At 27.2% G+C, this 25,408-nt stretch overlaps 1 protein-coding gene across 1 annotated transcript in view; it reads right to left on the bottom strand.

Moving 5' to 3' along the window:
• The window catches only part of LOC107457479 (fibroblast growth factor receptor-like 1), a 90,843-nt gene extending 65,924 nt beyond the window's left edge, over positions 1 to 24,919 (bottom strand). Inside the window, exon 1 of the mRNA XM_016075646.4 lies at positions 24,828 to 24,919. The gene's annotated coding sequence lies outside the window, so the exon portion shown is untranslated. The remainder of the gene's footprint in view (positions 1 to 24,827) is intronic.
• Positions 24,920 to 25,408: the final 489 nt, after the last annotated feature.

Here is a 25,408-nt window from a genome sequence, read left to right as displayed (position 1 = left end):
TGTTACACTTTTACATGAAAGAATACTTTCAATCATTAGAGGGAGTAATTCAGAACAACATAAGATTTAACATGTATTCAAAATTCTAATACACTTTACAAACAACCCAAAAGATAACTTATATATTTCACCACTCTACGTTTCAAACAACCCAAAAGACAATCTTTATATTTCACGCAAGCAATGTACCAATCGGAAACTTTATCAAAGAACAAATACTAATTAGCCGTCAAATCATATGATTTAGCACCTCCGAAACTTCTTTTCATTGAGGTTATTTATAGGAAAAGTATTCAGCAACGCATCTTGGCGATAATTATGTTCCCATCAGGGGGTTTTAAGTACCCTTAATGGAGCATAATTAATGTAAGTAGTAAAAATAAGCTACAACAAGTAAAATTTTTATAAAGAATTGTAGAAAAGAAAAGTTTAATGTGGAGCAACGGAACCTAGTTTTTATTCTTTTCTCAAACACTTATTACTCTGAAAAGGTTGGCTTGTGAAAGAATTTATACTCTTAAATTACAGTAGGGAACCGATTATCCGGAACGATCGGGACCATCGCTAACCGGATAACTGATTTTTCCGGTTTTCTGAATTGCTACAAAAAGCCGTTTTTTTATTGTTAAACCCAACTAAAAAAAAAAAAAAAAATTGGAAATAATCTTAAAAAGAAGAAAAAACGATTGAGTAATACACTAATGATTATTTCCAAAATGATGGCAAGGTAAAAAAAGAAAGAAAAATCCTAAAATCTTATGAGAAAAAAAAATTATTTTTTTAAAATGGCGGGAAAATTTATCGAATTTCGTTCCGGTTTTTTGGTTTTCCGGTTTTCTGATTTCCGAATAACGGGTTCTGTACTGTAATAAAAAAGCAACTTTCGTTAGCTGAAGACGTAACCCCACGACGAAACTTATCGCAGAAGCATTGCAAATATATATATTTTTATATCTCAGTTGTAATGCTTAAAAACAATTGAATAAATATCCGAAATACTTTTTAACTACCACATTGAGGAAAACGTATGGTTAAAAATAACAGTTCATGATTAAAATTATCGAATATCTTGCTCTTGGGAGCACCAAAAAGCTCGGTAATATTTCCGAAACGCTTTGGTAATTATTTTTCTAAAATTAACAATGAAATATGGTTTTGTAATATGCTAAAATATTTGGTAAATGTGTTAAGATTTAATAATTCATCCTGACACCTTAGAGCATGGCCTAAAAAACTAAAATTTAGTTCTTAGTTTTGTATTTTTTACTAAATATGTGGTAATAAGAACTATAATTTTAAAAAACAGAATTTCCTGTTGACCGTTACCATAAAATTTCTAAATGATTTGTTTAAATACCGTACATTAAGGTTTTATTTTCGGTACGGTTATTTTATCAATATTTGTTTATCCATACAGTGTAAACCGTTTTCTAACGAGCATTGTGCTAATTAAAACATACTAATAGAAGGAAATAACTTAACCAAATCCTATAAGAAAATAATTAATTGTTATCTCCACTTTTGTGGTACACAGATGTTTAGAAATTTAATTAGTTTTTAAATCGCAATTACTGTATTTTTGATTACGATATTGTTTTATGTACGTATTGCACTTTTATCAGAAGTTATATTTTAAAATTTACCTTTAGAAAATTATTTGACATTATTTTTTTCTATTTTTTGATTTTGCAATAGAAATTTTGCAAATCAAAATGACTTATTTCGCAAATTATTTGAATAAAAAATTATTTGTTGACAAACTATGATTTTAGTTCAAGGGATAAGCTGCATTATTAAAATAGTCAACACAATAGTCAATACTTCTCTACAATTTTAATAATAAAAAAAAATATATATATATTACTTCTGCTACGGAAGTTGTCGAAATGATGAGTTGTCAAAATGAAGTTGAAAAAATTAAAATGCTTTATGGTTTTGGCATTTATTTTCAAGGACAACCAAATCCTACATCGAAACTATATATAGAAATTAGCTTTAAAATTAACCTCAGGCCATAAGCACAAAAGATTTTATTACAACTATTGTTTTAGCATTTCAAAGAAAAGTTGTCTAAATTAGTAAATGAGTTTTCGAGAGCAATTTAACTGGATCCGAAGAAAATTCGAAACTGAGTATTTCCAAATATACTATTGTTATAATATTAAAACTATTGTACATTATAATTCAAATATATTTTTATTATCACTTGATTTAAAGATACTAAATATTAATAAATAAATAAGTAAATATAAATATTGGAAATAGTTTTTCTTTGTATGGAATTATTTAGAAAAAAACAACAAATAAACGAATAATTTGGTATTTTTTTCTGTCATATTTTAATGGTTTACCAGAAATTCTCGTTTTCAAATATACAGTTCTAATTACTTCTCACTTAGTAAAAAACGCAAAACTAAAATGTAGATTTTACCAAATAAATGGTTCTTATGCCATACATTGCAAAATTACCTTAGTTTACAATATTTAAAAACTTTAAACATTCATTAACTATTTTATATTTTAACTTTATTTTATTTTATATTTTAACTATATTTTAACTTTTAACTATTTACCCAAGGACCAGGAAAGTCTGGTTGGTAGGGAACTGATCTCATGCCCAAGTGGTCGTGGGTTCAATCCCTGAAGGCCGAAGACTCTCCGTGTAGTAAATGGTGACTGATGCACGTTGAATCTGTCGAGTCGCAAAGTCCTCCATGTTCCCATAATAAATCAATACCTCTGGGGGTACTGATGCAGGAGTTTCCTAGTCTTCTGGATTGGTTCAAAATTATAAGGCTACGGAGTTGAACATTAATAGTTGTAAACACGAAATTTGGGTCGGCTGTTCAGCGACTGATAAAAAAAAATATTTACCCAAGAGCCGCAATGGCTCAGAGGATAGAGAGTTTGCCTTGCAATGAGGTGAACCGGTTTAAGGGGATGTATTTCAATAAAATTTTGAAAAAGTGAAAATTTTGAAAATATTTCAAGACTATCGACAGTCTCCTAGTGAAATATGATACAATCAAAATAATTTGTTCGAATCTCAGTGATGGCTGATCGATACCAATCCGCATCCGGCCAGCACTGACGCGTGTGCTGACGTGAAATATCCTCAGTGGTAGACTGATCAAGGGTTAGAGTCCATTTGACGCCAGGCTAACCGTGGGAGATTCACGAGGTCTTCCTCTCCATGTAACGCAAATTTGGGTTAGTTCTATCAAAAAATCCACCTTGAAGAAAAATTTCTCCCTATACTTGATTCAGGAGTTCCCTTGTCTTCTGGATTGGGATCAAAATTATAAGGCTATGGAGTTGAACATTAGTTGTCGTATACGCAAAATTTGGGTCTGGCTGTTCAAAGACGGTCATAAAATGCTAAATATAAAACTTTCTACCCAAGAACCTCGGTAAAAATTACGGAACTTTTCGATGTTCCCATAGAGCTAGAGACAAATTCTCCATGTTTTGACCATATTTTTTCTCTCAATATACCATGTTTATGTAATTGCGTTAAAAAAAAGAACTTCTTAATGAGAAGTACGTTTTTGTGCTATATTTCTTCATAAAATGATGAGGACATTTCATTTGCATTCCTCGGACAATTAAGAATGCTTATTAATTTCAAAAATGAGATCAAACTTTAAAAAGCATAATTAAACTTTATTAAGATGGAAATACATTTTGAAAATAACGCACAATCATGTGCTTAAGAGCTGAAGAACAAACAAAGATTCGCAATATTTAAACGAAAATAAACTTTTTTTTATGTTAAGGGTGTGGTCTGATAACTACTAATGGGTCAAGCTTGGAATCTTTTTAAATTATTTACGATGCAGAAAGGAAAATTATTCTTATTTCTTTGGCAATCAAGAAGTCATCAGTATTGATATTTTATCTGTTACTTTTTTGCGTCTTAGTCTCTTGTATTAATGCATACAACTTAAATAATTATAATTTTAAATGATCATCAGTTTAGAGCAACATCATATGTTTCGTAAAATTCGTTTAGTTAAATATGTTCCATAAACTCGTTACCAACCATTAAAATATCTAAAAGAGCATTTTTCAGTAGTTATTAATTTCAGAAAAAGAACTGCATAATGTTATATATTATACATGGAGAAAAAACTGCGGTTAAATTACTGTACTGTATAGTAAAGAAATTTTTTGTTAAAAATAAATTAAAATATTTAAGCAACTTATTTGGCAATTTTTCTGTTCATATCATAAAGGTTTACCTGAAATTCTGGTTTCTAAAATTATAGTTCTGTTTATCACACATTCAGTAAAAAATATGAAACTGAAATGATGATAAAATTTTCAAATTTTTTTGCGTATTATGAAACAATATTTTATTGCTAATTTTATTAAAATCATTACAAAAGCAATTCGGTAATAATTTAATACACATTTTTCCTTAGAACCAGAAACATGATAAATTTCACTGTATTCTGGTAGCTTTAACCAGAGTTTTTTCTTTCTTTTTTCTTTATTTTATAAAATAAGAATTTAGCTATCTTGTTGATAAGAAAGTATGATAAATTTTCCTCTATAATTCCCATGATAGTATTTTCAAAATAAGTGTACTAATACATATGAGAGTTTTAAATTACAATTTGTCAAGTTAAATTTAAAAATAAAATTTTAATTTCTTATAATAAATATGTTTGAATCATCCATAACTTTAATCGACTACCATATCAATCCCATCTGAATAATTCTCCGAATATAATTTCTTTGAGAAAAATTACGTTTATTAGCCACAACGCTTAAGAGTTCAGTTTACGCAAGTTTGAAATTGCATTTTAAAATACATCCTGCTATTTTCATCCGACTCTTCATCATATCAATAAATAATAATGTAAAGAATTCTATGAAAACAAAGATTGTCCTGCATTTTGATGAAGCTAATCATAAATAATTATTTCTTGAATTGATTTCATGAATATTTTCACCGAATTTTCTAAATTGATATTAACAAACGCAAACATATTCTATTGGTTTATGAAAATTTCCATAACGATCAATTTTGTTTAGTGTTCAGCTTAGAGAGAAAGATTAAACATCAATTTCCCGTAGTGAATATCCGATATTTAAAGCCTCGATAGATACACAGAACTGAGTGTATAATGCTCCAACTATAGTTAATGCTGATTTAATGATGCAGTCATTAACCAATCAGAGAATCGCCATTCCCAGAATTGATGACTGTGAATTTGCGGAATTAAAGCAGACTTGAATAAATAACTTATATTAATTGAATAGGAAAGTGTAAATGACAAGAGTTTGCGCTGAGAATATTTTAAAAATTTGTATGAAGTCTTTTACCCTAAATAAAATTGACTGCGACCAGATAATAATGAAAGTTTCATAGTATTATCAAAATAGAATGGTTTTAGCTATAAAAATTCTTTTTCGTGCAGATCAGGTTCTTTGACACTTATGTAAAAAAAAAAGGAATCCGTAGTATTAGGTGGATTTTTTAATATTCCTCAGTAAAATTATTGTAATTATCTTTGATAAATTAAATGTCATATTCCATTAATTAATTAGAATTTCATATAAATATTGCTTTTTTATCAATGCGCTTTCCTCATTTCATTTAATAGTGACCAGAAACAAAAGCACTGAAATCAATATAAGTTTCGTTTAAAAAAAATTGGTTTTTAATATATATATATAGATGTATTTTAAAATTAATGTCAGTTATACTCCAGCGTTTAAAAGTATAATTTTATTGCAAGTATTTATAAATATAGTTATATATATATATATATATATATATATATATATATATATATATAATTATGTTTAAAAATATATATTATATTTATATAATTGTATCATATTTATTACTTTATATATTTACAATAAAGAATAAAAGACAATAGCAAATTACAAAAATCAAAATAATAAAAATTAAATTAAAAAAAGTTAGATAATAAACAACGAAAAGATATTTAGTTTTCTTCCTTTCTGTTAAATTGTTTTTTTTTCGTTTTTATTTCTATTTATATATATATATATTGCTATAAAAAATATTTAGTCAGATTTTGCTCCTTAACCTTCCATCCAGTGCCTTTTGAATAAACTTTTAGGGAAAGTTATTTTATGAAATGTCTAGTACTTAATGTTTCGTACATTGAGAAATTGAATGTTTAAACTAGGCATTTAGTGCTAGATAATAAATTGTCAAAATACGTACTAGCATTTTCAAATTACAACAAACAGGCAAATGTTATGTAAAAAAATGTACGATTGGGAAATTGAAAAAGTTTTATAAGTTTATTGAAAAATTTTAATGAATGCTTTAAAAATAGAAATTTTAAATGACTTATTGGTCCTTTTACATGAGGTAGAGATTTATAAAATTTTCCACACATAAATACTTATAATATCTAATTAAATTTAAAAGTAATTAAAATTTTAATTTTTTTTATTCGTGAAAATTTAATTATTATAAGTGAAGCAGCATTAAAAGTCTTGTTTTTCAGGGCACTCGTATATTGTTTTTAATCTTTTAAAAAAATCTGATTTTAGATATCCTTATTGTTCATAAATCATCTATGCTATATTTCAAATGGGGTTTGTACTACAATAAAAATTACATAATTAAAATTTTAATTACAAAATAATTTAAATTTAAAAATAGACATTTAATTTCAGAGCAATTAAAATTTTATTTTTGCCATTTGGAATTTTAATTTAACAATATTTAAACTTAACTACGAAGCACTTTCAACTTTAATTTCTAAAGCACTTAAGGTAAAAAATATTTTGAAAATTTCTATTCTTTTCTAATTGTTGGTTTCACATTTTAGTTGCTACGTTGTATTAAATTATTTAACTGTCATATTACAATTCGATTAAAAGTAGTTTCTTTTTAAATAATGAGTTTCCAGTAAAATTAAGCGACAGCATTTAATAGCTATATTGTGTAAAATTCTTTCAATTTTTTGGACGTCTTTTCTTAAGTTTAGTGTTTAAAGTTCTAAAAATGGTCGTCCTAAAATGTGATCTGATTAAATGACTTGAACCATGATGAAAATGATGTATTTTATTGCTTACAATGTCACGCAGAATCAATTTGAAGAATATATAATTGTGTATAGTAATGATGTTTATAAATTGGAACGTATTAAGCTATTCAGCAAGTTTAAAACATTCCTGTTATGAAATATTGAACTAAATATACTCTTTTTGCCTAGTTTTGAAAATTTTAAAAGGTTATTAAAATACCTGGAAATAAAATGACTCTTGATGAACTTGGCTGTCTTCTCTATTATATAAATTTAAATTAAATAACAAAAATTTAAATAAAATAACAAAAATTTAAATAAAATAACAAAAATTTAAATAAAATAACAAAAATTTAAATAAAATAACAAAAAAGGAGGAATTACTAACAGAAATATTTAATGATTCCTGATGCAAAAATGTGAATTTTAATTAAATATAATTTCAATTGAGTAAAGTAAAGTGATGAGTTTTTCTGTTAATGAGCTTATTTAGCAAAAGCTCTCTATTCCAGATTCAGTTTTTAGGTAAATAAAAAAAATTAATTAAAGCAACAAAAAAATGCATTAGCACTATTTTATTCAATTTCTTTTTGTTGCAATATCTCTTAAGTGTCCCGAGTTAAAATTAAAGAAATGAACACATTCAACTTAATTTATTTCTAATTCAGCCTTAATACGAGAGAAATAAAATAAGAAAAACTACAGTTATCTTTTACGTGGAAAATCTAACCAATTAAATGAAATAAGGTATAAAAAGAACTATATATTTCAACGGAAATAAAAACGAATAGGAATTTCAAGGAGAAATCTAGTTTCCTTCAAAGTTTAATGATCGCTATTTCGATGTAAATGATGACCGTCTTTCCAATTCGAAGCTTCTTTAAAAGTCTCTCGGGAGTCCATCAATGTAATTTCTAGCTCAGGGTCTTAAAGAATTTGTTTCAAGACAATTTTTTTTACTTTACTTCGGATTTTTCTTGTTAAAACTTTTTTTATCAGTTTTTCATGTAGCTTTAATTCACGAAACAAATGAATAATGTTTATGAAAATCATATTTTTAATTTGTTTAAATGAAATCATAATTTTTAAATATCGTTATTTATAATGCTGTTTTTAAAAAAAATCTTCATTGTGGTTTTTTCCTTGAAAATAAGAACGATGTATTGATTCTCTATTTTTTATTTATTTATTTTTTATATATATAAACTGCTGTTTGTAGAAAATGCAACACCATGAAGGAATCATCAGAATCAAATGAAATTCGCAGTAAATGTCAATTATAGGATATTATGCAAATTAATAAAGTTTCAGAGCCATCGCGCGTGCGTGGCGCGCGCAGCGCCCTCTGAATTGATGCTGAAAGCGTATAAATAAAGTGCTGTAGCGGGACGTTGAAAATAGTCTATGATTATTTGTTAGTGGCAAACGTTTAGTGAGACCTGAGTATGCCTCCACGACGGAAGAATAAGAAATTCAAGCAACTTACGGAGTTTGAACGAGGGAGGATAATCGGCCTTCGAGAAGGAGGATTTTCCTATCGCGCAATAGCAGCTCGTATGCAGCGGAACAGTTCCACAGTGATGCGAGTTTGGAAGCAGTGGACCGACGAGCACCGAACAACTCGAAAAACAGGCACTGGACGACAGAAGGTGACGTCAGAGCGCGATGATCGACACCTGCTCCGCATGGCGGTGAATGATCGCACAGCTTCCTCCAGGCAGCTGGCAGCACATTGGTCTACTGCTACAGGTGTACAATTGTCGGCTTCGTCAATTCGTCGTCGTCTGCTGCGCCGTGGATTGCGTGCAAGGGTGCCATTATACAGGATTCCCCTCACGGCGGATCATCGACGGCTGCGTCGGCAGTGGGCTCTTGAGCACAGAGACTGGCGAGCTGATTGGCACCAAGTTGTCTTTTCAGATGAATCACGCTTCAATTTGTGGACCCATGATGGCCGTGTTCGTGTTAGACGTTATGCCGGTCAACGCTGCCTTCCTGAGTGTATTATTGAACGACATAGTGGTCGAACACCCGGAGTTATGGTCTGGGGTGCGATTTCGTATCATGGACGATCCAATTTGATACGAATTGAGGGTAATCTCAATAGCAACAGATACGTCCGTGAAGTGCTACAGCCCGAAGTCGTTCCTTTCCTTCAAGGCATCCCTGGAGCTATCTTTCAGCAGGATAATGCACGCCCACATGTTGCGCGGACTGTTAGAGACTTCTGTTCAGCACAACGCATGCAACTTCTTCCTTGGCCTGCTTATTCGCCGGATATGTCGCCTATTGAGCACGTGTGGGATATGGTTGGTCGGCGTCTCACTCGTGATCCGCGTCCTGCAGTTTCCAAAGACGAACTTTGGTTGCGCATACAAGCGATATGGAATTCTCTTCCTCAAGCAGATATTCAACATCTGTTTGACTCCATGCCACGTCGTATAGCAGCACTTATTGCAGCGCGTGGTGGCTGCACCAAATACTGATTTCGGACGCTTAATTTGTTTCTTTTGTTTTGAAAATTTCATCATTTATTTGTATCAGTACAAGTCGTTTCTGCATTAAATTTCATTTGATTCTGATGATTCTTTCATGGTGTTGCATTTTCTACAAACAGCAGTTTAGGATCCATACTAAGAAAAAATTATGGTCACAATTACCAGAATATGGTATAACTTAATTTGTTTCCAGCTTTATATGTTGATATATGTTGATATAATCCATATAAAATGACTATTCATTGAATTCGCGGCTAACTTTCATCGGGGTCAGAAGTTAAGAAATAGTGACACAGAATCGGAAAAAAGAGTAGATAAGAACTATTGACATAACTTATGTATAGTCAAAACTATCAGAATATGGTGAAATGTACCATATTGCTAGCTCTATGAGAACACCAAAATGCATGGTAGTTTTACCGAAGCGCTTGGGAACTTTTGTTTGAAAAAATAACAATAAAATATGGTTTTATAACATGAATAGTTTTATAATATGTATGGCTTATAATGTGTGTAGCTTTATATAATATGTATAGCTTCTAATATGCATAGTTGAATTAGTTTTATAATATGTATAGATTGCTATAAAATGCTTTTATAGCAAGGCATAAAAGCAGTTATTCGGTTAAATTTACTTTTCAGTTATGTACTTTTACTAAATATGTGGTAAAAAGACTTATAAATATGGAAACCAAAATCCCCAGTAAATTGTTACCATGTGAACGGACAATTTCACCATATGAATGGTTTGAACATCATATATTTTAGTTTTATTTTCAGATAAACACCACTGTAATTTTGTAGAATTATTTTCGTGATGCAAGAGCATAAAAAATAATTAATAGTGAAAAATAGTCTTTTTTATTATTTATTTAATTTTTGATAGCCAAAATGGTGGCGAACAGTGAGCAGTCTTGATAACTGAAACATAACTGATAGAGAAACAGTTTTGTTAAGAAATGATAATGAAATATTAAGTGAATTGATTGCTGTGAGCAATGTTACTTTTAAAATGTCATCAGCATCGAAGCATCAAATCGAACGACATATATATTATTAATTACCAAGTTAAGATATTCATATTTTAATTATTTATATGCGAGTAGTAGTAGATGTACCTGTATATAGTTCAGTTAACTCTATGAAGCAAACTAAAAAGAAAAGGTGAAGAAATACTGTACAATTCCATTCAAATTCCTTTTATAATATAAATTTCAAACAAAACAATTTTGCCACTTTAATGTGCTACTGTTTATTATTGGGGAAATTTATTATAAATACTAAGAACACCAGGTGCTTTGTTAAGTTCATTAAGTCCAGGTGTTAAGTTTATTCGGTATTGACATATTTATCAATATTAATATATCGATTATTAGGCTTTAATTTCTACGAAAGTTTTATTGTTATAAAGTCAAGGCTTTAATTTGTGCAAAAGTAAGATTTTTATCAATATATTTTTTTTCTTTTACTTTGAACTTCTTATCTGAATTCTGCAATGGTTTTCCTGGAAATTTGTCGAAAGGTTAATATAATGCGTTTAACAATTGTTATGGATCGTTCAGTTTATCAAACAGTTTGTAATAGTTTTTGTTTATTGAAAAATATTATTTTGTGGGAAAAAATACAACAAAAGACATTTCTTTACATTTTATTTTATTTTACTTAGTTTTATTTTATTTCGGTTACAGCGGACCCAAGTGAAATTTACAGCAACCTAAGTTTAACTCCATAGACTTATATTTTTAATCCCAACCCAAAAGTCGACGAAATTGGTATAATAGATCCTGAGCCTTATAATTTTGTTGCTCAGAAATTATTCAATCAATTTTATTCATGTATTAATTTTTTTTCAATTATATTTGTTGAGTACAAAATGGTATAAACATTTTTATCCTTATAATTAGTAATTAAAAAAAACTTCATACCTTTAATTAAATTAAATTTTTATGAATCTCTTTTAGACAAACGAGTTTTAGAATTTTGTTCAAAAACTATTTTATTCTTTCACATATTGCAATAAATATGGCGATATCCGCAAAAAGTGAAATTAAGATGAAATTTCAAAAAGTGCTTTTAATTGATCTGTCCAGTGTACGGTTCAGATAATATCAGTCAAATTTATTTTAAATCAAGTTCATTCAATTAAGACTGAAAAATAAGGGATTGATTTCTCTTTAAACTTTAAAGTTAAATTCGTGTCAATATAAAGAGTGGTATCTATACTGTAGGTAAATTGCTACGCGTCCCTATGTGCCCATATTTGTAATCAGCCTAAGCCTAAACCGAAGTTAAATAAAATAAGAATTTTAATTATTTAATTAAAAGAGTAGATAACTGCAAAAAATATCTTCAATCAAATACTATCGGCACTTTTCTTAGAAAGATGCTAGTGTCATAAAAAACTGCGTAGTTTAAGTTCCGTCGATTCAATTCTTACATTCGGTTATTGCGTTTAAATCTATAAAACATAAGTGCTTAGTAAAATATTTTATAAATAGTTCAAAAGGAATTTTAGTATTACGGAATTTAGTATCATCTGATATACGATTATGATACGGTCAAATTCGATACGCAAATTTTAATAAATATATATTTTTGTTCAAATAAATTTAGTTTGCAGTATCATAACAATTTCTCAATATTACTTAAAAATATTCAGAATTTCTTATGAAATGAATATTCAATTCTTTGACTAAAATGCAAAACTACCATTCAAAAAACATCAATAACAATTCGTATAATAATCCAAATATTATGAAATAATTTTTTTTCTTCCGTGGAGGTTGTCACAGACAAACAAATGATTCAACTTGAAAGTTAATCGTTTAAGATTCTACTTATAATTTTTGAAAGTAAAATTAAATGTTTGTGAGCAGTTAAAAAAATTAGATTCAGTTCAAATTACTGAAGTTTACAAATTACTTTTATTATTTTTTTTTCACTTACTAAAATAAGTGATTCTATTTTTAGTTTGAAAGTAGACTTTTTTATAGACATTAAGTTACAGGCTAAACACATATATAATTTTTATTTTATCTAAAATTGGATTTCGTTAAAAAAACACTGTTAGATAAATTAATTTTTTGAAGTCATTTTTCATCAATTAATATTTAAATCATAATAAATTTCAAGAATAATCAATAAAATTACAGGGACATTTTAGAGACAACGCAACAAACAATTTTGAGAATAACAATCTGAAGCTCTGGTTGATAGGAAAATAGATCAATGAAAAGACTTGAAAAATTCTCTCCTTTTAAAGTACGGGACTATTCTCTTCACTTATTTCCTATTAACACAGATGTAATTTCCTCTCTTTTACTGTTTTAATATTTTCTATCTGAAAAACGATTTTTGTTAATTAAAATAGAATTCATTGTTTAATATTAATGCTAATTTAAGGCATTTAACAAATTTCTATTTCAAATATACATAATAATTTGTGCTAGCATTCCTACTAAATTTCATTAATTTTGTTTCGCCTGAAAGTTTTTAAATCAACGCGAGTGAAAAATGAAGTTTGAAAGAAATGCATTTTCAAGTCATAATTTAATTTTTAGAATTCTGTTTTAATACAAAGTTAAGCAAGTAAAACTAAATCAAAACTATAATTTTTAAATTAATTTATATTATTATTAAATTACTTAAATAGTTTTAAATTTTAATTTAAAATCAAAACTCCACTTTAAACATCAAATATACAAATAATGCTCCTACATAATATACTTCATCATACATTTTTACTCGGAAAGTTAACTTCAATGGGTTAGATATACATAATAATTTGTGCTAGCATTCCTATTAAATTTCATTAATTTTGTTTCCCCTGAAAGTTCTTAAATCAATGTTTCGCCTGAAAATCTTTAAACCTTTGACGAAGAATTTTTTAAACGTGTTATTTCATACTTTTCTCATTATTTCGTATTTATTTAGATCAAAATAAATGAAAAATATGATATATAGCATTTTAATAAGTTTTGGTCAGATAATACGGCATGATTTTTTTTTTGAATTAAGGTAAAATCTTTCAAACACAGATCATTTACAACAATAATTTTTCAAATTTGCACTTATTTGCAGTTATTTAGATCAAATAAAAATAGTTATTCATCATTAAAATTACATTAATTTACAAAATCAATTATTTAAAACTTTTAAAATATGAAGGAAAAATTTTTTTCGAACTACTTTTCTTCGGATTTTATTTTTTTAGTACAAATATAATCCCGATAATCTCGACGATATTTTTAGTAGCTATTAGACAAGATATAAAAATATATATTTATGCTTCTAAATAGAGCTCCAAAAAAAACTATACAAAAGGAACACCGGTGTCCTAAATGAGTCAAAAGCTTAAATGTTCGTATTAATTTCAATTAATTTTCAGCTGGAAGGTATTATGCTTTTTAAATTGATATATAGAATCAATTTACGCAAATTCATACACACAATTCACTTTTTCAATGCAATTACGAAATTTCAAGAAATGCGTAATATGTTTAATAAAAAATATTATAGAAATTAGTAAATTTAATAAGACACTTAAATATAGATATAATAGCAGCCAGAGTTTTACCACCTCTTATCTGCTGCACTGTTTTGTTTCAAGTGATGAGTTTCTATGATTGCAAACAATGTGTTCTTTATTTTTTTTTTATTAAATGCGCAGTTTAAATCTTATATTCTGTAGAAGATAAACTAAACGATCATTGTAAGCCAAGTAAATTCTATCAAAAAATAACTTTTCTGATAATTTAAATGGCAGTTTGAAGATAATAACACTCCATCCTCAATCCTTAGAATCTAAATATACCTCGACTCGATTCTTTGTGTCAGTACAAATGGCAACAAGATAATACCGAAAAGAAATTCTATTGATTAAATGACCTCAATTCTTTTTGATAAAGGCTAGAAACAAAGTATGGAGAAGATAATATCAAGCAAAAAAGTAAGAGGAAGGAACATGATAATAAACGCAAAACTATAGTAATTGGATATAAGCCTGATACAAAATTTATTTTTAAGTTAACATTCACAATAAAAGTTAACTGAAATGTAAGTTTGCTAAAATTGACAATAAGATTTTTTATTTTTTTTAAATCATTTAATTTTTTTCACAGATATTCCCACTAAAAAGTAAGAAAATACGAACAGTTTTTGAATGTCTTATAATATCTGATGTTTAATATCGCCTAAATGCCCATGTCTTCATTAACACATTTTATTATAAATGCTGTTAAGGCGGCATATAATTTAAAACAAAGTGTTTTCATTTTATGTCAGGTGATCATAATGTTTTAACCATTACGTTTTCAATACTGTTTTAATTTATTTTATATATTATTCAAAGCTAAATTTAAAATTAAATATTCTAGGCTAGTTTTATCCAAATAATTTGAAAAGAACATGATTATGTTCCTAAGAAATTCTACTAATAATAATATGAAAACTATGTTTTTTAGTTAGTACAATATAAAACAAATTGTTTGAATTTTAAATCAAGTGTCTGCAAAGCTACAGCCAATAAATCTTCAATAAAAAAAATTTTCAAAAAAAAATTTCATAGTGAAATTTTAAATTAGAAATTCAAAGATAGTTTTTTGAAAATAATTTGAAAGGAACATGTTGACGCTACTAAGAAATGCCTGATTTTTGTGAGTATGTCAACAAACATTTCATCACAATACTCGATTTTTGTCTAGTCTCTTACGTACTTGGAACAAAATAATTGTCAAACTAATTAACGAATGCTATTTTTTAGACATTTTATTTCTTAGAAAGAAGGACTGTTCTAGGAAGGAAAGAAGGCTGTTCTAGATTATTGCGTTGCAGGTTCTAACAATTGCATCATTTTAAAATAGCCTTATTGCATTTGTCGAATTAAGTCAATAAGTGAATATTGAAAAGAAATCGTGATGAAATTCATTCATGAAATTCATTCTAAATTTACGGAATCAGCGAGAAACGAAATTCGATAATATAAAGTTACAACAAAACATCTTATCCATGTATTAAATCTCATACATTATCAATAAGCGTTGAACTAAATTGTATTTTATATTATTTGAATAGTAGTTTCAGTTAAAATTTAAAGGAGTTTTAAAATGCATAAGATTGCCTCAATGTTCTTTGACTTTACTTTGATCAATTTATTGATTGAGTTTTGTACAATTGTTTGACGAATCTGAGATTTAACGCATATTTTGTAGTGTTTAATTAAATTATAAGATTAAATTATTTTTAGGAAGTGTTACGCTATTAATAGTGATGCATAATAACGGTTGTTTTAATTCAAAGCTTTAAAGTATCAAAATTTGAAGGAATAAAATGTATTAAATAATTTGAAAACGAGTATTTTATATAATTTTAATAAAACAGGCATAATTTATAAATCAACTGAGAAATTAATGATAACATATTAGAATAAAATCAACTATTAACAGAAAGTATTTTTCTAAGCCTTCAAAAGTGTTAAAAATATTTTAAATAATCAGAAGATTTATAATAACTGTATTTTTTTTTTAAATTCAGTACCCTCAGCTGAAATTATTTCTCGTTGCAACTTTTAACAGAAATTTTACAATTACTGATAGTTTAAATTACAAAACCCATATCCATATCCGTTATGTAAAAAAAATAATAATTCCTTTATTGTCATAATTGCAACAAAAAAAATTTAATGCTAAAAAAGTAGAATTTGATATACTTCAAAAAGAAGCATTTTATTGCCATTTATGCAAGAAAATATTTAAAAATTTGCTTGATGCCAAACCTGATTTGTTACATAAGTAATTAAATAGTAATGTTTAGTTTTGTGAGGTTTATCTCTTTAAATTAATTATTAATAGGAAGACAGAACCTCCGAATTTGTTGCGCTAGTATAAATTAATACTATTTTTAGCCTTAGGCCGTTCGTTTTTTTTTAAAATAAAACAAAGAAATAAATATGACAGTATCAATTTTTAAATCAATTCAATTTTATATATATTCAGTATCAATTATATATTCAGTATCAATTATATATTCAATATCAATTATAAAAACTAAATAGGTAAAAATAAATATATATATATATATTTATTTTTACCTATTTAGTTTTTAATACTCAAAAATTTATTTTCCAAGATTTTTTTTTGTCTTTCTGCCTCTCGTATTTTTGCGAAAAATAAAAACGAGGCAATGACGAGGCAATGAGGTGACACTATAAATTTTTAAATACGAATGGATATATTTTGCCAGTTCACCATCCGTTTTACCATTCAAAATTTTTCTTTACTTTTTTAAAATAAAATAAAGAAGTTAAAAAAAGGTGTATCAGATTAACACATACCAGAATACTCTTTTTTTACTTGTTTAATTCATTATTCTGAAAGGGGATATATATATATTTTATTTATTTATTTGAAGAAAAATATTTTTAAGATGAAATAAAACAGAGTTATTACCCCATAAGAGAATCGAAAAGATTACCGTAACAGGAGAAGTTAAAAAGCTTGTAACATGAAATAACAACCTAAATATCAAAAAAGAAAAAACACTAAAATAGAAAATACAGTGAGGAAACTTACAAACATCGAAGCTTCATTAAGGGACCCATAACATGCAGTCAGTGTGGGAGCAGTTTCTGGAGTTGGTGGTAAATTACAGCAAAAAAAAAAAAAAAAAAACATACCCCCAACTGCCCCAAGAAAAACACAAGGAAACCAACAGCAAGTCAGACGAAAACAATAAACCGTAATCTTGAAAATAGCAGAATAAGTCCATGAATTACTGAAAGGGAATCAGAATTGTTCGGATGAAATTAGGAAGTTGCAGGTTTGAGTACCAAATTTGTATGTGGGTTCGATTATAAAACTAGTCTGTATATAAAGATGGAGAAGAATAATCTATCCATGAAAGAAAAGAAAATTAAAAATGTAGAAATGAGATAAAAATAATATAAAAAAATAATGAAATAAATTCGATGCATAAATTAATGCAAATGTTTTCGGCTCGGCAAAAATCTGAAAGAAAGTAATAAAACTTGAAGGAGCACTTACAGCGAAAGTGAACCTACTTGAAAATATTTTCTTTCCTCCCACATAATATTTACTATGAACCATAAGATAGGTCCCAATCTGAAAATAATATTAAAAATATCAAATACTTGATTTTCACCCTTCAAAATAACGCAAAAATGGATGGCATAAACAGACGAGGCATCGTACTCCAGATGAAAATAAAAACAACTATATTTTTAGTCGTTTTGCTCTATTTTCTTTAGAATATATGAATTAGAAGATTAATCCCCAAATTTTTAATTTTTTCTCATTTTCTATATTTGTCTGCACATTTTGAGTGAACTATAATAACCATTTGTTGCTTGTGTTTATATTTAAATTTATTTTAAATAAATAAAAATTCTTCAACGTTTGTGACACCTAAATAATATTTACTATGAATTAAATTTTATAATACTTTAATAAAAGACTTTGCTGAAAAATCCAGGAAATTTATTTATAGGAAAAATGTTTACACAGCTATAAATCTCTCAAATAAATTTTTTTTTCTTTTTTTTCAAAAATACGAGTATACTTCAAATCAATTTTTTTAGAATCCAGAAAAGTTTGTGTATCTTTTTAGATTTGAAATGACAAAAATCTATCTACATCACAGTTTATATGCCGCAAGGTGAAAATAACGATATTATATTTGCTTAGAAAGTGCATGCTGCATTTTAAAGTATTCAGACACTAAATAAAATCCTCTACTTTAATTTGGTTTTCAATTTCTGCACGCTATCATCTGAATAAATTTTTATGTTACAAATATTCACAGTAATAAGAGATGTTTATAGAAATAGAGAAGGCTCTATTATAAACTGTTTTATACAGATAATAACTTTTCTTATGAAAGGTTTTTAATAGCCAGAAGAGAAAAGACAATAGTTGTTGTTGTTGTTGTTTCCAATCCCAGCTGGGATATCAAGACAATAATTTAAATTTATAATAAGCTTGAAAAGGCATGGAAGAAGATTGGACTGGTAATTAACAGACGAAAGATAAAATATATGGTAGCGGAGTAATAAAAAGAAGAAAATCTATGAAGCTAAAGATAAACAATTGTTGAATATGAAAAAAAAAATTATCAGAATTTAAGTAGTGGGAATCTATGAAGACGGAAAATAATTCTCTCAAAACTAAAATTCAGACAGGATTTACTTCATGGAATCTGTGTTTTTTTAATGGCAGAAAATATTTAAATAATCTTTGATCCCACTTTGATTTAAAACTAATAATGTATAAAATAATTTTAAAGCTAGTAATAGTTTCTGGAGCTCTAATCTTTGCGTTTGAATATGATGTGGTTGTAAAAGCCAGAAGGGAAAAGACACTTATTAAAATTTATAATAAGCTTAAAAAGACTTGGAAGAAAATTGGACTGGTAATTAATATACGAAGGACTAAATACATGGTAGTGGACAGGAAAAAAGAAGAAACTTCATTGAAGCTAAAAATCAGCAATGAAGTTGAATATGAAATGAAGGCCGTACCAGAATTTAAGTACTTGGAATCTATAACTGCGGAAAATAGTTCAATCGAAACTAAAATTAAGACAAGATTTACTTCAAGGAATCTGTGTTTTTTTTCGTTGCCAAAAATATTTAGATCGCCTTTATAGTTACTTAGATTGAAACTTAAATTATATAAAGCATTTTTGAGGGCAGTAATAATCTCTGGAGCTCTATTCTTTGATTTTGTTTAGGATGTGGTTTTAATAGCCAGAAGAAAAAGACTCTACTTTAAATGTATACCAAATTTCAAAAGGCTAAGAAGGAAATTGGACTGGTAATTAAAGAGGAAAAGTAAACATGCATGGGAGTGGATGGGGAAAAAACACTTTATTGATGCTTAAGAACAACAATGAATTTAAACTTGCAAAAAAAGGCTCAGAATTGAAGTACTTGGGATCTATTATGGTGGAAAAAAATTTCATCAAAGCACTAAAATTAAAACCAGATTTACTGAAAGAAATCAATTTTTTTTTGTTTCAGAAAATATAGAGATCCCCCTTGATTTTTACATTGATTAAAACAAAAACATGTATAACAGTTTTGAGACCAGTAATAATCTCTGCAAGCAAAACCTGAACTATTCAAAATATGAAGACAAATTACTTTCAAATTTGGAATTAAAAAAGAGATTCTACGAAAAATATTCGGACCAGAGAAAAAAAATGGAGAGAAAATATTAATAATTCGAAAACATTTAGAAATAGTAAAGCTAGGTATATAAACATATTATAAACATCATAAAAACCAAAAGACTATGATGGTTTGGCTACTTGATTAGAATGGAAAAGAACAAAGCATGAAAAAAGGTTTTTTAGGAAAAAATAGCAAGATGGAAAAGTGTTGGAAGGCACAAGGTGGATGAAGTTGAACAAGATTTTAAACTTATGAAATTCCCAAATTATAATTAGTAGGATAAAGATCAAGAAATTTGTTGTGAGGGTGGACAAAATCTTCCACGTTTTGCTGTGTCAACGAGAAAGTGAGCCTATGTTTGCAGAACACAGAATTTTATTATTCTAAACCTACTTGCTCTGATACATTTCAGCCTGATGTTTTCTTATAGCATAGTATCTGCTATGTATCGAGTGAAAAATAAAAAATTTAAAATTTAAACAAGGAAAATTAAGAAGCATTTAATACCTAAAAGAACTTTATTATAAGTACCAAGTACTTAAAAGTAAACTTTTATGATTAAAATTGTAATTGATAAAATAATAAATATTTTCTGTGTTGTGATTTTATTATGCGAAATTTGTTGTGATTTTAATATGCGTATTATTTTATTGTGTTGTGATTTTTGTTTTGCGTTAATAAACGAAAAATTTTCGTCTTCGTAATTTTAAGGGATATCGAAGTTAAAAGCAAATTGGATTAATAAATTTATTTTTTTCTGCAAAAAGCACGGAAACAATATATCAAGCTATAATATTAAAGGAGATACGGTGTGGATATTAAATTCAATTTATACTAAATTGCCGACAACTTTGCCACTGGTGCACTTTCCTTCTTATGAAGGAGTTCAAAATACGATTAAAATGTAATATATCTATATTAATGGTCAAAAGCGAGAACAATATTTGATTGTTTGCAAGTACAATATTAGTGTATCATTGAACAACTCTGTAAACATTATATTATTAAACATAATTAAAAATAATTAAAAATTTTCACACAGCTAAAAATTCATACTTATTTCTATAACGAATTTAAAATATTAAAAAAATATTTTTATGCTCTAATTCTAATAGTACAAACATTTTGGTAAGATATGAACTTCGTAATGAGACTTTTACTGATTTATTTCAATTTGTCGGAAAATATAACAGCTTATGTAATCTTCCATGCCGATTATTTAATATGTATACTTTTAAGTGAAAATTCTAATTTGTTATACAGATTATCTTAGGGAAAAAATGGAAAATGCATATGAATTTCGGGTTACTCGCACTCATAACATCAATATTCTAAGCAGTATATTTTGTAATTGTGCAACATATTTTCAGACTGATATTTTTTACTCATTTCTATAAAACCGTATAAAAATTTCATTTCTACAAATTCGCCCAGTATGTATGGATAGTTTTATAAATGAAAAAAATCATTTTTAGTTTTTTTCAAATTTCTCTAATGTTGAGAAACTCAGTAGTGGTATTCAGTAATTAATTGCTTAAGAAGAAAATTAAAATTTCAAATTATAAAAAGTAATATCTTTCTTTGATATTAATTGCCCACCAGTATTATTTTATTTTCAGATAAGTTTTACTCAATTGCATCTCTATGTGTAATAGTTCTTGCACATACTTAAGACGGATATACATGTAATACAAATTTCAATAATACAACTGTAGGAATAGAGCAAAAGAATATAATTGTGTTTTTGTCTAACTCTTAGTTATACAGATATTTGCTATAAGAAATTATTGTTTTTTTTTTTTTCAAATCGTCCGCAATTTCATTTCCACTGCAGGTAAAAGTGCATTTTTTGGATTCAAACATCTATTATAAATGCAATTAAACTGAATCTGATTCATTATAAACTTATACTAAATCTTTCCATGATGAACTTAAAATATTTCTGCAAAATCTTCATGGTGCTGATTTCTCTTTGCAAGATTTTATATATATATATATATATATATATATATATATATATATATATATATATATATATATATATATATATATATATATATATATATATGTATATATAATATTGTTTATGAAAAAGAAAGAACAATGTTTTTCTAGGCCTTATATGCATCTGAAACTTTTTGCAGCAGTTCTTTTCAATGTTAGATTATTTACTTATAAAATGGTTTTTAAGTTATTTTAAAGATTTAAATATATTTATATACATGTGTGTGTTTTTCCAGAGTAATCGTGAAATAGGCAAATTTATTCCTTATGTACGTTGTATTTTAAATTAGAAAGTTTTGACACTTGAAAAGTCTTAGTAGTGAGTTTCGAATTTTGTGAATTCAATGTAATACAGAAGCGTTCGTAAAATACTCGTGTATTCCAATTTATTTTTGTACTCTTAGGACACTTTTTCGCATTATAAAAAATAAACATAACCATAGTCAACAATTATGCTTTTGCCCAAACTCATTTACCTATTATCATATAATGACTGTTTTAAATATAAGAATGTTTTTAATCGTTGTCTACAGTTTTAATAGACTCTGAATCTATATACATTTGCACCAGTTTAACATTTTGCACCAGTTTTTGCACCATTTTTCTTCAAATAAACCATAAATTTATCATAAAAAATGGCAATGAAACTAATCAAAACAGTTAACTGCTTATAATTTATTAATCTGTAAACGGAAAAAAAGTTTATATTCTTTTTCTTAAAAATTTCATTAAGAGATAGTAATAACATTAATTTTGCAACTTGTGGTTTAAAAATTTAAAAATTTATTTAAATTTCTTATATGTGTCTCGCGTCCCATACGTGCAATAAAAAGTATAGAATTATTTATTTTTGAAATCATTGAAACTTATGATATTGAAATATATATGACTATTATTTTTGAGGTGTTAAAGCTTTTCAAACTGTTTTTAATCTTCATCCTAAACCAAAACATACCCTTATTTCTTTAATAAGTATAGAATTATATTTTTTTGACTAACTAATAGGAGAGCATCTGTAAAACAAAATTTTCCACTTCACATAACATAGTACTGTCAAACGTAGTACTATAACGTAGTATAATCAAATAGTTCTCGTTAGGTACGCAGCTGCTGTAAGAAAATTTTGTTTTTCAAAACTAGTACATGGATGCCACATACTCGGGACGAGAATGTGTAATGATTCAAAAAAAGAATATTTTATCAGCTTTAAGGAAAAAATGATTAGTCAATCAATTTGCTAAAATAATTTATTAATGCGAAGGAAAATGTGTTATAAGATCTAGCAATGTTTTAAATGCATAGTTTATAGTGAAACTTTAAATTTAATATTTCTTAGTGAAATTATGTTTTGCTTATAAGCTTTGCCTATTTAAAAGTTTGGAGTTATAGATAAACTTTTCCCATTTTGGCTAAGTTTTTTATTATTTTAAGACTATTTTATAACTCGTTATTGATTTAAAATAATGTAAACTGAATTTTGTACATTAAGAGCTCTTTTAAAATTAAAAAATAGAATAATAAAAAATAACATTGCTTAAACAAGAAATCATTTGAAAAATATTCAAAAATAATTAAAAATGAATGAAAATAATTTATTATTACGAATTGGAATCATTTTTCAACAATATAAACATTATTAAAGAGAAGTATAAGCTACTATTTTTTTAACCATGAATCATTTAAAATAGAAATAGTAAAAAAACAATAATTAAATGCTGAAGATGCAATAAAATGGCATAAAAATATATAAATGGAAATAATAATATGGGAAAGGGGCAATGCTAATAATAATTACTCTGTGGAAAAAATTTCTAAATTAATTCGAAACAGCAAAACATATTTTTCTTCAAAGCATAAAAATCAAAAAACATAAAACAACTTTTTTTAAACCTTTCCGGCGATAGAACAGAGAACCAATAAATTTTTTAATAACTTGAAAATATACGTAAGAGTGTAAAGATAAACTAGTCGAGTAATATATGAGAATGTTAAAATTTAGTTGCGTTTAATATTCTTAGAGCATTCTTCAAAAGTGGAAAAAATTATTTAAGAACATGCCAAAAAATATATATACATAAAACAATTAGAATCATAATGATTAGATGAATATATATTAGAGAAAAAATTATGATCAAAAATTCTAATACAGCATCAATTTTAAATTAAATTTAGCGTAAAATAGTATAAATTTGCACGGTTTTCAAAAATGTTTCTGAGAATAAAAATATGTAAACCAAATCAGAAGTTTGTCCGTGATAAAAATAAATAACACAAATTAGAGTACAGATGTCTTATAGGAATCTGATGTGAGTGGAAAAAGTTTTGGAGTTGTTTGCTTCTGAAGAAGTTTGTCAAAACAAACGTTAAAAAAAGTCACACCGCAATTTTAACACGCTAGCACCTTCCCCATAACAAAATATTAAAAACTTTTTGCATATAAGTTATCAGATAGTTATGAGAACAGGTTTTGGATAAAGAAATAAATCTTAATTTTTGCTTTTACCGAGAAAGCTTCAAAAATGCATAATGAATGATTTGCTCTTTGTTTCGTAACAAAGTGTAGTTTAGTGGGTAGTAAACATAATTTTTTTAAATAAATATTTAAGAACAGCATTGTTTATCGTTTTCCAGGAAATTATTGACGGTTACACTTAAATTCCATACACAACTATTTAATAAATTTAAAGTATATATTCCACACGTGGAAAATATTGTTTACTTTAATTTCAGTTTTAAGATTGCTTTAACTGTAGTTGTAGCCAATTTTTAAACTACAGCAAACCTATGGAATAAAACAGTTTTATTTGAAATAAAGGAACAATTGAATGAATAATTGGATTCTAAGACATTGATGATCTGTCTACTTTTAGCAGCTGTATGACTGATTAGCGCCAAAATCGATTGTAAAGAGAAACTAGTGTCTGTGTTATGAATGCGTGGTTCCCAGGACAACGATAAAATTTAGTTTTCATTCACATTCCCCACCAAACTATATAAAAGTAAACTTTTCAACAAAAAAATCAAGCGCAATTTAGTTTAAAAATCTAACGAGCGCGAAAAATCGGAAGACTCGCCAATTAATTCTATGGCATGCAATTTGAGCTTTTTTTTCTTTACCTGGCTGTTGGACTCCACTATTGAAACTTAAGCTGGCACAAGCGCGTGTTCGCGCTACTGTTGCTACAGTGTCTCTCAGCCCTGGATGTGGTGGGCGAGCTAGGGCGGTAAAAGCACGCAGGTGCTTGTTCTTTGTTATCATTGGCCGGCCGGGGGAAAGCATATGTGACGTCACATTACTCCTTGTTTTTCTTCCGCCACCCCTTGGTTGACGATCTTTTTAAAATGTGTCTTCCCGGAAAAATTCTTCTGAGTGAATCCTGGATCATGCTTAAATAATCACCTAAAAATTAAACCGAAGAAATCAAAACTATTTTATTACGTGAAAAAATAAAATTCATTTGCTCCGAAAAATATTTCTGACCGATATTATTTCTCCTTCCAAGAGAGCTATTTTTTCACTGAATCTTGAAAAGAATTTTTCCTACAAAGCACATTTATCCTATCAAAAGTTGACTTTATTAGTTGTTTTTAAGTGTTCCAAATAATTAAATTTACTTCATTCATAATTTATAGAAATAACGCTTTTTTTTATTTGTAAAACTAAATATTTTCTATAAAAATTACAACTTGAAAACAAA

This window comes from Parasteatoda tepidariorum, chromosome 11 (assembly GCF_982258835.1).
Source record: "Parasteatoda tepidariorum strain Cologne lab strain chromosome 11, Ptep-v5.0, whole genome shotgun sequence".
NCBI classification, from domain to species: Eukaryota; Metazoa; Arthropoda; class Arachnida; order Araneae; family Theridiidae; genus Parasteatoda; species Parasteatoda tepidariorum.
The sequence above is the reverse complement of the archived record's forward strand: the minus strand, read 5'-3'. Positions and strand labels throughout refer to the sequence as shown.